Raw genomic sequence first — 12933 nt, 5'->3', positions numbered from 1 at the left:
CCCTCACAGGTTCCACAGCATCAAATTGAAGAAAGTAGAAACAAATCAGAGGGAGGAAGAGAAGGGGAGTGAAAACAAAACTGCACCTTAGTTGCTGAAGGAGATCTAACTGAACTAAGGCACTGTACTTGACACTTTGTTGTGAAATTTAAGGTTGCTCTGCAAAGCTCTGTATATTTCACTGAAAGAGTATCTCAAAATAGCACAGACTGACAAGGATGTCCAGAGATGGCCCAATACAGAGGGAGAGACAGTGAAGTGGATTGAACATTTTTCTGAGTTTTAATAAGAACTCTACAGAACAAAAGGGAAATGATAAATGCTCAGCCAACAGGACCACTAACTAACGCTCTCAAACTCAGAAGCAATAACTTAATACTAAATCAATTCTGCTCCATTACAGCATCAGTGTAAACTGTAGTCTTCCTTCCCAGAACATGGACCAAGGTAAGCAGGGAGCTTTGCCACCACTGTGCTTTGGTCAAGACTCAGGGCTCAAATGAAAGGAAGGGAATTAAATGCAACCACAAGGAAACACGAATTGACTGGAATGTGCTGACTCCCAAGCAAGACCACTAACCCCACTCAGCTGCCCACCTGCCAGACCCCATGGCAGAATCCGTGGTTGTGACATACATACACTTTATGATGACTATTTGCAATCTTTTAAAGGTTCACATAAAGGAATTTGATTTTTAATGGCAAAACTAATATTATTTGGCAGTCTCTTTGCTAAGAAATTGTAGTATTGCTTGCTGGGAAACCAATGATATTGGAGAAACTCAATATTGATATAATCCATTGAGATGTGAATGAATCAGCTACTTTTCCAGTTTGATCAAACTAAGTTATAAATCTACGTGTAAATATTAGATCTCTGAACGGTCCTTGAACCCATGCCATGAAATATCTCACTATTCCTCGTCTGCAGTCCTGATGAAGGGTGTCGGCCTGAAACCCTGGCTGTTTAATCCTCTCTAGAGATGCTGCCTGACCTGACGAGATCCTTCATCATTCTGTGTGTATTACTCTCATTTGAACTATTTATTTAAACTGATTTTCTGTCTTGCACTGTACTGCTGCAAACTTCACAAAATAAGTCAGTGATAATGAACCTGATTCTGATTCTGAAGTAATCTTTACAGGTGTTTTGAGAATTGCAAGAATACATGCTTCTACTGAGAAGTGAGTTTTAGGGCAGACATGGCTTGGAATTCTGCAGCTCACAAACTAAATGAATCACGCTGAACAACACACACAAAATGCTGGAGGAACTCAGCAGGCCAGGCAGCGTCGATGGAAAAGAGTACAGTCGATGTTTCGGGTCGAGACCCTTCACCAGGACTGGAGGAAAAAAAGACGAGTATTAGAGTTAAAGATAGGGGGAGGGGAGGGAGAAAGGCAAGGTGAGAGGTGAAACCTGGAGGGGGAGGGGTGAAGCAAAGAGCTGGGAAGTGGATTGGTAACGAGATAGAGGGCTGGAGACAGGAGAGTATGATAGATGAGAACAGAAGGCCATGGAAGAAAGAAAAGGCGGGAAGAAGCACCAGAGGGAAGTGATGGGCAGGCAAGGAGACAAGGTGAGAGAGGAAAAGGGGGATGGGGAAGGTTGAAAGTGGGGCATTACCAGAAGTTCGAGAATTCTGTCTTCTGTTAGATGCCTCTTTCACCAGCCCTGTAACTTTTTCACCAATCAACTCCCAGCTCTTTACTTCAGTCTTCCCCCTCCCAGTTTCACCTTTCACCTTGTGTTTCTCCCTTCCCTTCCCCCACCACTTAAATCTACTCCTCGTCTTTTTTTCTTCAGTCCTGCCGAAGGGACTCGGCCCGAAATCTCGACCGTACTTTTTTCCAGAGATGCTGCCTGGCCTGCAAAGCTCCTCCAGCATTTTATGTGTGTTGCTCTGGATTTCCAGCATCTGCAGATTTTCTCTTGATTGTGATTGAATCATGCTAATCCTTGCCTTTGAGAAGGAATGTCCCTTATATTACAATACACAGTGGATTCCGGTTATCTGGGACACACTGGGACCAGTACATTTTGGCCCAATTAAGCAGTTGCCCTAATTAACCAAAACTTTATGGAAATAGTTTAAAAAAAAGGTGTAAAAGAAGACAAATTAGTATTTAACAGAGTAACAAATTACGGCATCATAAGACATAGGAGCTAAATTGGACCTTTCCGTCTATGGCAATGAATTTCACAGATTCATCACCCCCGGCTAAAGAAATATTTCCTCATTTCTGATCTAAGTGGATGCCTCTCTATTCATATATATGTCTGCCAAATATATTAATGACAGTATATAGTGTGATACACTTACATATTTAAATGAAATACAGAACAAATTAGAACACCATCAATACTACTACAGTACTATAAAACTGTGTATTAGTTCCCAGTAGTTATTGATGGAGGAACTGTACACTGCTGCGTTCCTTTGACAGACTTTAAATGAACAAAATTAGTGCAGACACCTGGTGTAGTCCAGCCCCGATCATAGCTGACACCACTTGAAGACTGAGATCTTCCTTGCTGCTCCTGAGCCGCAGGCTCACCTTCTCCCGTTGCCATTCCCCAGCAAGGCTCTCTCAGGCTCCACCATCACCCCTTGGGTACTCAGAGCCTCCATCGTCTGCCCGTCCTTCCTTCCCTGAAAACCACAAATTGTCCCTCTCCTTTGATGCCACCAACTGTCTACCCTGCCCTGATCCCAGTTCTATTCCCTCCAAGGACGCAGCAGTCAGTAGGACAATTGGTCATCGTAAACGTCCTGTGATTAGGCTGGGGTTAAATCAATGGGTTACTGGATGGTGTGGGCTTGCCAGGCCTGAAGAGCCTGTTCTGCGCTGTATCTAAGAATAAAAAAAATGGCCAAGCAGTGAATTATCAGTCATTTCCTTGCAAAATCAAGTGCTAATTGATTAGAGAAAGTCAGCATTAATTTGTTAAAGGCAAATCATTTCTAACTAACTTAAGTTTATTTATGAAGTAACAGAAAGATCAATGGGGTAAATTAGGGTTTCTGTGATGAATGTGTAGCAGCGTCTAGTTTTCTATCATCATACTTGTGAGCTTCCCCAAGGCAGTCAGGCTTATTAAGAAAGAATTGTCTGAATGCTTCCCTGTACATTATAAGGTGGTATTACTGCCTTACTTACACCCCTCGCCACTACTGGAGCGTAGGGCACTGACAGCAGCTCGCCACGGTCCTCTGCCCTGGGCCAATAGAAGGTTGATTGGCCATTTGAATTTCACTTTGCAACTTCATAGGTCTTTGTAGCGATGATCCCTCCTCTCCCAGGGATGTGGTCATTGGAACTTCTGTTGGTGTTCTTGTGGCACTGGGTTTTTACGGGACGGGGTTGCTAGCCCCATCCCAAACCCTCCTCATTTCACAGCAATGGTTTGACCATCTATGGTGGATTGAAATAAGGTAGTATAATGCAATGCTCTATTGCTCCTGATTCAAAAGAAATAATTATGATTTAAACTCTGCGAACAATTGCACCTGGAATTTTCCAACACCAAGGGAAAACGTTTGGCCCATTTCTTTTTTTTCCTGTGCAGGCTTCCGTTCTTCTCCTGTTTAGGTCTGTACATGTGCTGCAGATATGGTTAAGTTCAAGTCAGCTTCAAGTTCAAGTTGAATTATCACTGAACTGTACACAAATACAGCCAAATGAAACAGAATCCGCCAAGGCCAAGGTGAAAAATGCATTACGAACAGCACACAGCATACTGCACATAGCACGTAGACCAAATAGCATACATGGTTACAATTGCAGAAAAACATAGGGTCACAAAGAAAAAATGTAATATAGCCCAAGTCCCTGAGTCCCTAAGTTGTCCTGGTCCAGCTCGTTCTTCTATTGAGTGAACATCGGAGGGCAGCCCTGAGCAAACACCAGAGAGCAGCAGTGAGCAAATGTCATAGAGCAGGTCCCAACCAACACCGGAGGGAAGCACTGACTGCACTTATGTCTGCAATATATGTGTCAACTATCTGAGAAAATTAGCAACATCTCTCCTGACATCCTTAGCAAAGCTGAGAGCTCAAGAACAGCTCAGGAACATCAAATGTTTATTTCCCTTCATAGATGCTGCCTGTCGTGCTGAGTTCCTCCAGCATTTCTCTGTGTCGCTCAAGAACAGTCCTGAGAGGGTTCGGAGAGGGAACTTATTCACAAGACTAAAAATTTACTATAAGTTACAATAAAAGATAAAATTAAATGACACTTTAGCCCAAGATAAGATTAAATTCATAGAAAATACAGCACAGAAGCAGGGCCTTTGGCTTATCTGGCCCGTGTCAAACCATGAATCTGCCTGCTCCCATTGACCTACACTGGGACCATAGCCCTCCATTCCCCTGTCATCCATGTACCTATACAAATTTCTCTTAAGTGCTGAAATCGACCTTGCATCCACCACGTGCTGGCAGTTCATTCCACACTGTCACCTCCCTCTGAGTGACGAAATTCCTCCTCATGTTCCCCTTAAACTTTTTACCTTTTACCCCTAACCTATGATCTCTAGTTGTAATCACACCCAACCTCAGTGGAAAAAGCCTGCTTGCTTTTACATTATGTATACCCCTCATAATTTTGTATATCTCTATCAAATCTCCCCTTGTTCTTTTGTGTTCTAGGGAATACAGTTGTAACCTTTCCCTAGAACTCCACTCCTCAATTCACAGCAAAAACCTTGCAAATTTTCTCTGTACTCTTTCAATCTTATTTCCATCTTTCCTGTAGGTAGATGACCAAACCTGCACACCATACTCCAAATTAGGCCTCGCCAACGTCATATACAATTTCAACGTTACATCCCATCTCCTGCACTCAATACTTTGATTTATGAAGGCAAATGTGCCAAAAGCTTTCTTTACAACCCTGTCCACCTGTGACACCATTTTCAAGGAATTATGGATCTGGATTCACAGTTCCCGCTGTTCTACCAAACTCATTTGTGCCCTGTATAAGACCTACCCTGATTTGTCCTTCTGAAGTGCAACACTTTCTGCATTAAATTCCAGCTGCCGTTTCTCAGCCCATTTTTCCAGCTGATGCAGATTCCTCTCAAGCCTTGACAGCCTTCCTCACTGTCCACTGCACGCCCAATCTTGGAGTCATCCGGCAGATTTGCTGATCCAGTTAACCACATTACCATCCAGACCTACTTAACATAAAGAAAAAATAAAATAAAAAGAGCATTAAGTTTCAACTTTCAAATTTAAAAGTGAAGTTAGTACCACGGTAGTGTAGCACTTACTGTGATGCTACTATAGGTCGTGACATAGGAAAAACATTGAGTTAGATTTTTCTTCAGTGCCATTAATCTCGGTTTTGTTAAGGTTTTCGAATCAATGAGAAACTGCACACAAACAAAAGCGGACAAACAGCCAATGTGGTAAAGGAGAAACTGTGCAAACGAACAGATAGATAGACAGACAGACAAACAGATCTGCCCATAAATTTCAGGTCCTTGAAAGTGAATCGATAGGTTCAGTGTTGAGGCGAGTGAAGTTACCCACGCTGGGTCAAGGGTCTGGTGGGTGAATGGTAATAGCTGTTCTTCAACCTGGCGGTGCAGGAAATGTACCTCCTTCCTGATGGTAGCAGCACGAAGAGACCGTGACCTGGATGATGGGGGGTCTTAATGATGGATGCTGCTTTCCTGTGACAGCACTCAGTGTAGATGTTGGGGTGGGCCTTGCCAGTGATGTGTCCACCACTTTTTGTAAGCTTTCCCGAACAGGTTTTTTTTCAGTAAAAACTATTATTTAAATGTTATTGCAATGACGTAACAAATACTTCTCTTTGGAATGGAGAAAGTGGGGCATAGGTGTGGGTAAAACTATGGTCCATCACGGGTAAAACTCTCCCCACCACTGAGCACATCTACATGGAGTCCTGTTGCAGGAAACCCACTTCCATCGTCAAGGACCCCCACCACCCAGGCCTTGCTCTCTTCTCGCTGTTGCCATCAGGAGGAGGCTACAGGGGCCTCTGGACCCACACCACCAGATTCAGGGACAGTTACTTCTGAGATGGAAAGTCTAATGAGTCCTCCAGCGAGGGCTGAGCGTTCTGAGTCGATAGCGGCCCTTACTGCCCCCCCCCGGTGAACGAATGGCAAAATGCCCAGGCTCGAAGTCCTAGCTATCGTACGCGCAGCCTATTCTCAGGAACAAAGCCCGTCCCTAGAGGAGAGAGGAGTATGGGACTTGGACAGAGCAGATTTCTCTGCTGCTGGATGAGGGGCAGTACTCTGATGACAGGGGCCGCTACTAACTTAGACAGGGATTGGTTGAAAGTTTGAAGGGGCTGTCGGTTGATATAATGAGATCCCTAAAGACACTGAACCTCTTTGCCACCTCTGTGGCCTACATGCAAGCGCTAGCAAAGATGTTTGGCGCAACGGGAAGCCCATTAGAGCTTATGACGGGGTTTCAGAACATGTATCAGGAGAAGGGGAGAAGCTTTCTGCCTACATTTTTCAGCTAGAGAGGCAGCTAAATTGCTTGCGGCATAGAGGGGCCATTCAGATAGACAATAGGTGCAGGAGTAGGCCATTCGGCCCTTCAAGCCAGCACCGCCATTCATTGGCTGAGGTGAATCAGTTAAGAACGGACCAAGTGGCAAAAGATGCCCATTCGCCTGACCTGATCGCTTGGGGTCTCCGAATGTCTTGTAAGACACTCCCCCTCCCTTGTATGACAAACTGATCAGAGAAGTAAGAGAGGAGGAGAATGTGATGGAGGCACAGGAGGCCTGCATCCGCAGGGTACAGTCCTCGGCAGTGGTCCCCTTGGCTGAGGTGACCACTGATACCCCACCCCAGAGAGTGGTGAAGGAGCTCGTGGCAGAGCTTAGGACTGAGATGTTCTGGTTGTTATCAGCGGGAGCACCCCATACGATAGAGCTGACGGGGGGCAGACCCCCTAATGGGACAGTCTACAGGGAGGGCTGCTAGTGGCAGGGTCCCGTGAGAAGGGGAGGGGCTGGTATTGTCTGTAGTAACTGCGGTGAAGAGTGACACTTCAATCGGGAGTGTGAGTGACAGGAAACCCCTCGGAGAGTGAGCCCCCGGATACCTAGATGGAGGGGCCCAGTGAGGGAACGGCCTGGCATTACGTTCCCAGCAATATATCAGGGAACACCCTAAAGCAAAAATCCCTAGTGCTGAAGGCCTAGTGGGGCCAAGCTCCTGTGTATTGCTACGGATTGAGGGTATTTATGCTTAGAGCCATACTTGACACTGGCTCTCAGGTTACTCTGCTGTAGTCTTCATTTTACAACCGGTATTTGGCGCATTTACCGTTGGCACCACTTAGTGCACTAGAGATCTGGGGTCTTAGTACTGATGACTCTCCGTACTTGTCATTGAAGCTGGAGTTTTCAGAGGCAGATGTCAGAGTAGCTGAGGTCCTTGACACATTGGTGCTGGTTTGTCCGGACCCAGTCGAGAGGGCCAAAACTTCAATTCTCACGGGGACGAATACTCCCATTGTGAGGAGCCTGCAAGGAGAAAGTTGGACAAAGCTTTCTGAAAACGTTATTCATTCACCCTGTGTTCCAAGGAAGTGCGTGGCCGCACTGGGCTGGATTATGAGCATAAACGAGGGACTGTGTGGCTCACCCAGTCAAAACCAGTCGTGTTACAGCCTGGGGAAGTAGTGAGAGTGATGGGCAAACCCCAAATTTCCAGGAATGCCTGAGGATGAAGCCCTCTTGGTGGGTGCTCCCGAAGACCACGAAGAGGAGTCAGGCTTACCAGCTGGGGTACTGGTGAGGCCTGAACTGCAGAAGCCCTCGTTTGTACAGGTGAACGGGATGACAGTGCATGTCAGGAACACGTTGGACTGGGAAGTCACCTTCAGGTGGGGGATGCCAATGTCATGCTTCCTTCTAGTGACAGTAATGTTTAGTGTCCCTGCGAGACAAGCCGGGGAGAAACTCTTTCTGAAAAGGGGGAGTTGACTGTCAAGTCATTCAACTTTGGGGATTCCCCAGTACCTGGAGATTGGAAGAAGAGGTTGATGGAGAAGATGTTGAAGCTGGAAGAGGTCTTTTCAACTGGTGAGTTTCATGTGGGTTGTTCCTAGAACACTCTCCACACCATCCGGGTGACAGAGGACACCCTGTTCAGAGAAAAGTCGTGGCGACAGAGACCGGCAGAGGTGGGGGACGTTCGGCAGCATCTGCGGAAGTTGAAGGAATCTGGGGTCATCACTGAGTCCAGAAGCCCTTATGCTTGTCCAATGGTAGTGGTCAGGAAGAAGAATGGGAGGTACCAATGTGAGTGGACTATCGGACTCTGAACAGGCATACAGTCCCCGATCAGTATACAGTCCCAAGAATCGAGGACGTGCTGATCTGCCTGAATGGTGCGACGTGGTTCAGTGTGCTGGACTGGAGGAATGGATATTACCAGATACCCATGAGTCAGGCTGGTAAAGAGAAGATGTCTGAAGTACGTGTCTGATATGAGAAGGGAGCTGAAAACGGCTTATGAATTAGTTGAGGTCTTGGCTGCCAAGCAGAATCAAGGAAATAAGAGGAGGTATGATCAAAAAGTTAGGTTCTTCCAACTCATGCCTGGAGACTGAGTCCTCTTAAAGAATTTGGGGCTACCTGGGCAGCATAAGTTGGCTAACCCGCTGGGCGGCTATGCCCTATGTAGTGGAATCAGATGCCAAATGCAGCAGTTTTCCAGATTCGGAGGATGTGGGATTGAAGGTGCTGGCATCACAAAATTCCTTTGAAAGCGGTGCTATTAAGATAAGGTGACAAATTATCTCAAGGTCATGAGGACATGACTGTTTTAGTGGGGGGAGAGTGTAATGCCCTGGTTCATTTTTTTTATTGTTATGCTGTATGTATTTCATTTTGTGCAGCTCTGTAAGAGCTACTTGTTCTGATTTCATCCTGATTGGGTTATTGATGAAGATAAGGGATGATGTGGAAATTGTGCCATCCAATTAGCAGGAGATTTTTCTTGGTGAGGGCCAATAAGGCTGGTCTTCGGCTTTTGTTCCGAGAGGAGATGAAGAGAGAAGATGCTGGGGAGAACTAGTTGTAATGTATGATCTGGTGATAGACCCATTTGTTCGAGATGGATTGCGACTGACGTTTGGAAGGTGGTGTGTGCTTTCATGTTGACCGAGAGCCCAGCGTGCGAGTGGCAGAGAAGTTCAAGATGAGCTCCGACCTGTGCACATTAGATTGTTTAACTAGAATAGGCCCTGTTCCTTTCATTATTCTTTAACCCTTCAGTTAAGATTCATAAATATAATTCCTTTAATCGTATGCAGTGTACTGTATGTTATTTCATGGCATTAATTTGTAACAGAGTAGCAAATGACACAGCACCCACACAAAATGAGGTTTGGAGTGGGATCCAGTGCACCTTAATCTCTAAAGTCTGCTGGGGCTCGAGGATGTCTTCCCTAGATTTACACAGCCAAGGAAATCGTGGTGTTTCATCTGTGAGTGGCCACAAGGAAATGGATCTCAGAAAATGAGAGAAATTATCCTCACTGGTTCAAGAGCCTGATGGTTGTATATGGGGAATATATGTACTCTGACAATAAATTTACTTTGAACTTTGTACAATATTGCCTGAAAGCATCATTGCAATAATATCTACATTATATAGAGGAATGTGAATATCATGCATTAGTAAGGATTGTTCTTACTACATAAAAACACAACAGGAACATTGACCTTTCACCATGATTAACCTTATGAAAGTTCAAATCAACTTACCAATTTACCCAGAGGGTTTATCAATAAGCCAGAAAATTAACACATATTTGAGTGATTGTTTTAGGGGGATTTGCTGATGACCTCCAAGTTTCTCTTTTAGCCGAGCATGTTGTCGTCATCGTCATCGTGGTGACTATCTCTCGAGCCTGTCGTCGTCATCGTCATGGCTATTCCTTGAGCCTGTTATTGTTGTCGTCATTGTGACTATCCCTCGAGTCTGTTGTGCAGCTATATGTAAGCTGCAACTATTTCAAGAGCATTAATTATCACCAGCTGACATTACTAAATAAATACCTTACCCGACAAATCAGTATGAGATAAATGAACAGATATTAGAAGCTACAATCAAATCAATGTTTATTGTCTAATATGCATTGACAATAAATATCTTTTTTAAATTATGGCACAGATTTTGTGCGTAGTGGGGGTTCCATGACAGGTTGTTCTGGCTTGGAGAAACTGCAGAACGTTGTAAACTCAACCTGCCCCGACATGGGCACAAGCCTCCCCAGCATCGAAGACACCTTGACAAGATGATGCTTCGAAAAATTGGCATCCCACGTCAATGACCCCCATTACCCAGGACATCCCTTTTCTCGTTGCTACCATCAAGGAGGAGGTAAAGGAGTTTGATGACATATACAAAGTTTCAGGAACAGCTTCTTCCCTCTACCGTCCGATTTCTGAACGGACATTGAGCCCATGACCACTACCTCAGAACTTTTTTTTTCCTTTCCTCTCTTTTTGCACTACCTATTTAGATTAGACGAGATTATGAGAACACTCAGTCCTCTCTTAATTGTCACTTAGAAATGCATACATGCATTACGAAATGATACAATGTTTCTCCAGAGTGATATCACAGAAAACAGGACAAACCAAAGACTAACACTGCCAGAACCACATAATTGTAACATATAGTTACAGCAGTGCAAAGCAATACCATAATTTGATGAGGAGCAAACCATGGGCACAGTAAATAAAGTCTCAAAAGTCCCCGAGTTGCTTGACTCCCGAGTCCCCGATAGCAGGCGGCAAAAGGGAGAAACTCCCTGCCATAAACCTCCAGGCACCGTCAACTTGCCGATGCCTTGGAAGCACCTGACAACAGGCGACACTGAGTCCATCCGTCCGAAAACTTCGAGCTTCCAACCAGCCTCTCCAATACAGCCTCCCAAACGCCATCCTCTGCCGAGCGCCTTCGACCTCTCCCCGGCCGCTGAAACACGCAAAGCCGAGGATTTCAGGGCCTTCTGCTCCAGAGATTCTGGTTACCACACAGTAGCAGCGGCAGCGAAGCGGGCATTTCAGAAGTTTTCCAGACGTTCCTCCGTGCTCTCATGTCTGTCTCCATCAAATTAGAATCGTGCACGGTCCCCTACTTGAACAGACATCAGCACTGAAGTGGCCGCAAAGTTATTTAATTTAACTTTATAAAAATACTGACTGTAATTTATAGTTTTAAAAATTATTACGTACTGCAATGTACTGCTGCAACAAAACAACAAATTTCACGGCATCTGCCAGTGATGTTAAAGCTGATCCGGCTCTGCTCAAGTGACCATTCTATACCAAGTGAATGGATTAGATCCCCTGGGCTTGTCTGCCAGGCCTCAGAACCCCACTCTGGATACGGAGGGGGTTAGTGAGAGCTCTGCCCTGAGTGCAGGTGGCAAAAGCAAAACAAATATCAAGGCATGATTCAATGACCGGCTGTCTAAGTCAAGTTTATTGTCATTTCAACCATAAGCTGCTGGTACAGTACACAGTAAAAACAAAACAACGTTCCTCCAGGACCATGGTGCTACATGAAACAACACAAAACTACACTAGGCTATGTGAGACAGCCCAAGGCTACACTAGACTACGTAAAACAAACATAAAAACTGCACTAGACCACAAACCTGCACAGGACTACATAAAGTGCACAAAACAATGCATAATCACTCAAAGCGTTGAACTACACGTGAATGTAACAAGAGCCGTATAACTCATGTCCTTCTGTCTTAGGCCATGAACTTATCAATCACCCCTGCTGTGGCCCACTTCTACAAAGAAGGGATCCGTACGCTCCACGATCGCTGGACTAAGTGTGTACATGTAGGAGAGGACTATGTTGAAAAATAAATGTGCTAGGTTTTCTAAAATTGACTCCTTCTACCTTAGGCCACAAACTTATCAATCACCCTTCGTATATATACATTGATAATAAATGTACATTGAACTTTAAATATAACATGAATGATTAATGTAAATGCTAATAGCAATAACTTCCTTTCATTCTATATGCCAAGGAGGTTATAAACGAGAGAAAATCTGCAGATGCTGGAAATCCAAGCAACACACCCAAAATGCTGGACGAACTCAGCAGATCGGGCAGCATTTATGGAAAAGAGTACAGACCTCATTTGGGACTGAGACCCTTCAGCAGGACTAAAAAAAACATGAGGAGCCAGGGTTAAAGGGACAATTTACAATGACCAATTACTGTAACCTATTAACTGATACGTGTTTATTCTGTGGGGGGAAACTGGAGCACTCAGGGAAAACCCATGGGGTTGACATACAGGGAATGACACTCAGGGAAAATCCACGGGGATGACATACAGACTCCTTACAGAGGACGGTGGGATTGAACTCCCAACTCCAACGCTCCGAGCTGCCACAGCATTGTGCTAAGCTCTACACCACCGTGGTGCCCTTTCCAAGTGGCGGTTGGCACAAAATTGTGTACTGAAGTGTCCGTACTGTGCTCTACTGTTCTATGTTCTGTGGTCATGTTGTCTTGTCAGATAGGCCTAGGGGCTCTACCAGATCTGAATCAGATTTATTATCACTGATATAGGTCATGAAGTTTGTCCTTTTGTGGCATGTTCTCTGATCAAGGCAACATCCTGGTAAATCTCCTCTGTGCCCTCTTGAAAGGCTCATCATCACTTTGTAAAGATGAGGTAAATGCGCAGTAATTCATTTTGGGTGTCTCAAAATCCCAAAGTAAGGTGTGCCAAACCTTCATCTTAGTTTGTGGAGATGAAGCTGGAATTCACCATTAGTATTACTCAAAAAAGATTAAATTAAAACCTTAGTGTAAGCACATCTCAGATTGCATAAACTTTGATGAGTCTACAAATACCAAATAAGAGCATGAACCTGCAGAGA

The sequence above is a fragment of the Mobula birostris genome, chromosome 17 (assembly GCF_030028105.1).
Source record: "Mobula birostris isolate sMobBir1 chromosome 17, sMobBir1.hap1, whole genome shotgun sequence".
Taxonomy (NCBI): domain Eukaryota; kingdom Metazoa; phylum Chordata; class Chondrichthyes; order Myliobatiformes; family Myliobatidae; genus Mobula; species Mobula birostris.
This window is presented reverse-complemented; position numbering follows the sequence as displayed.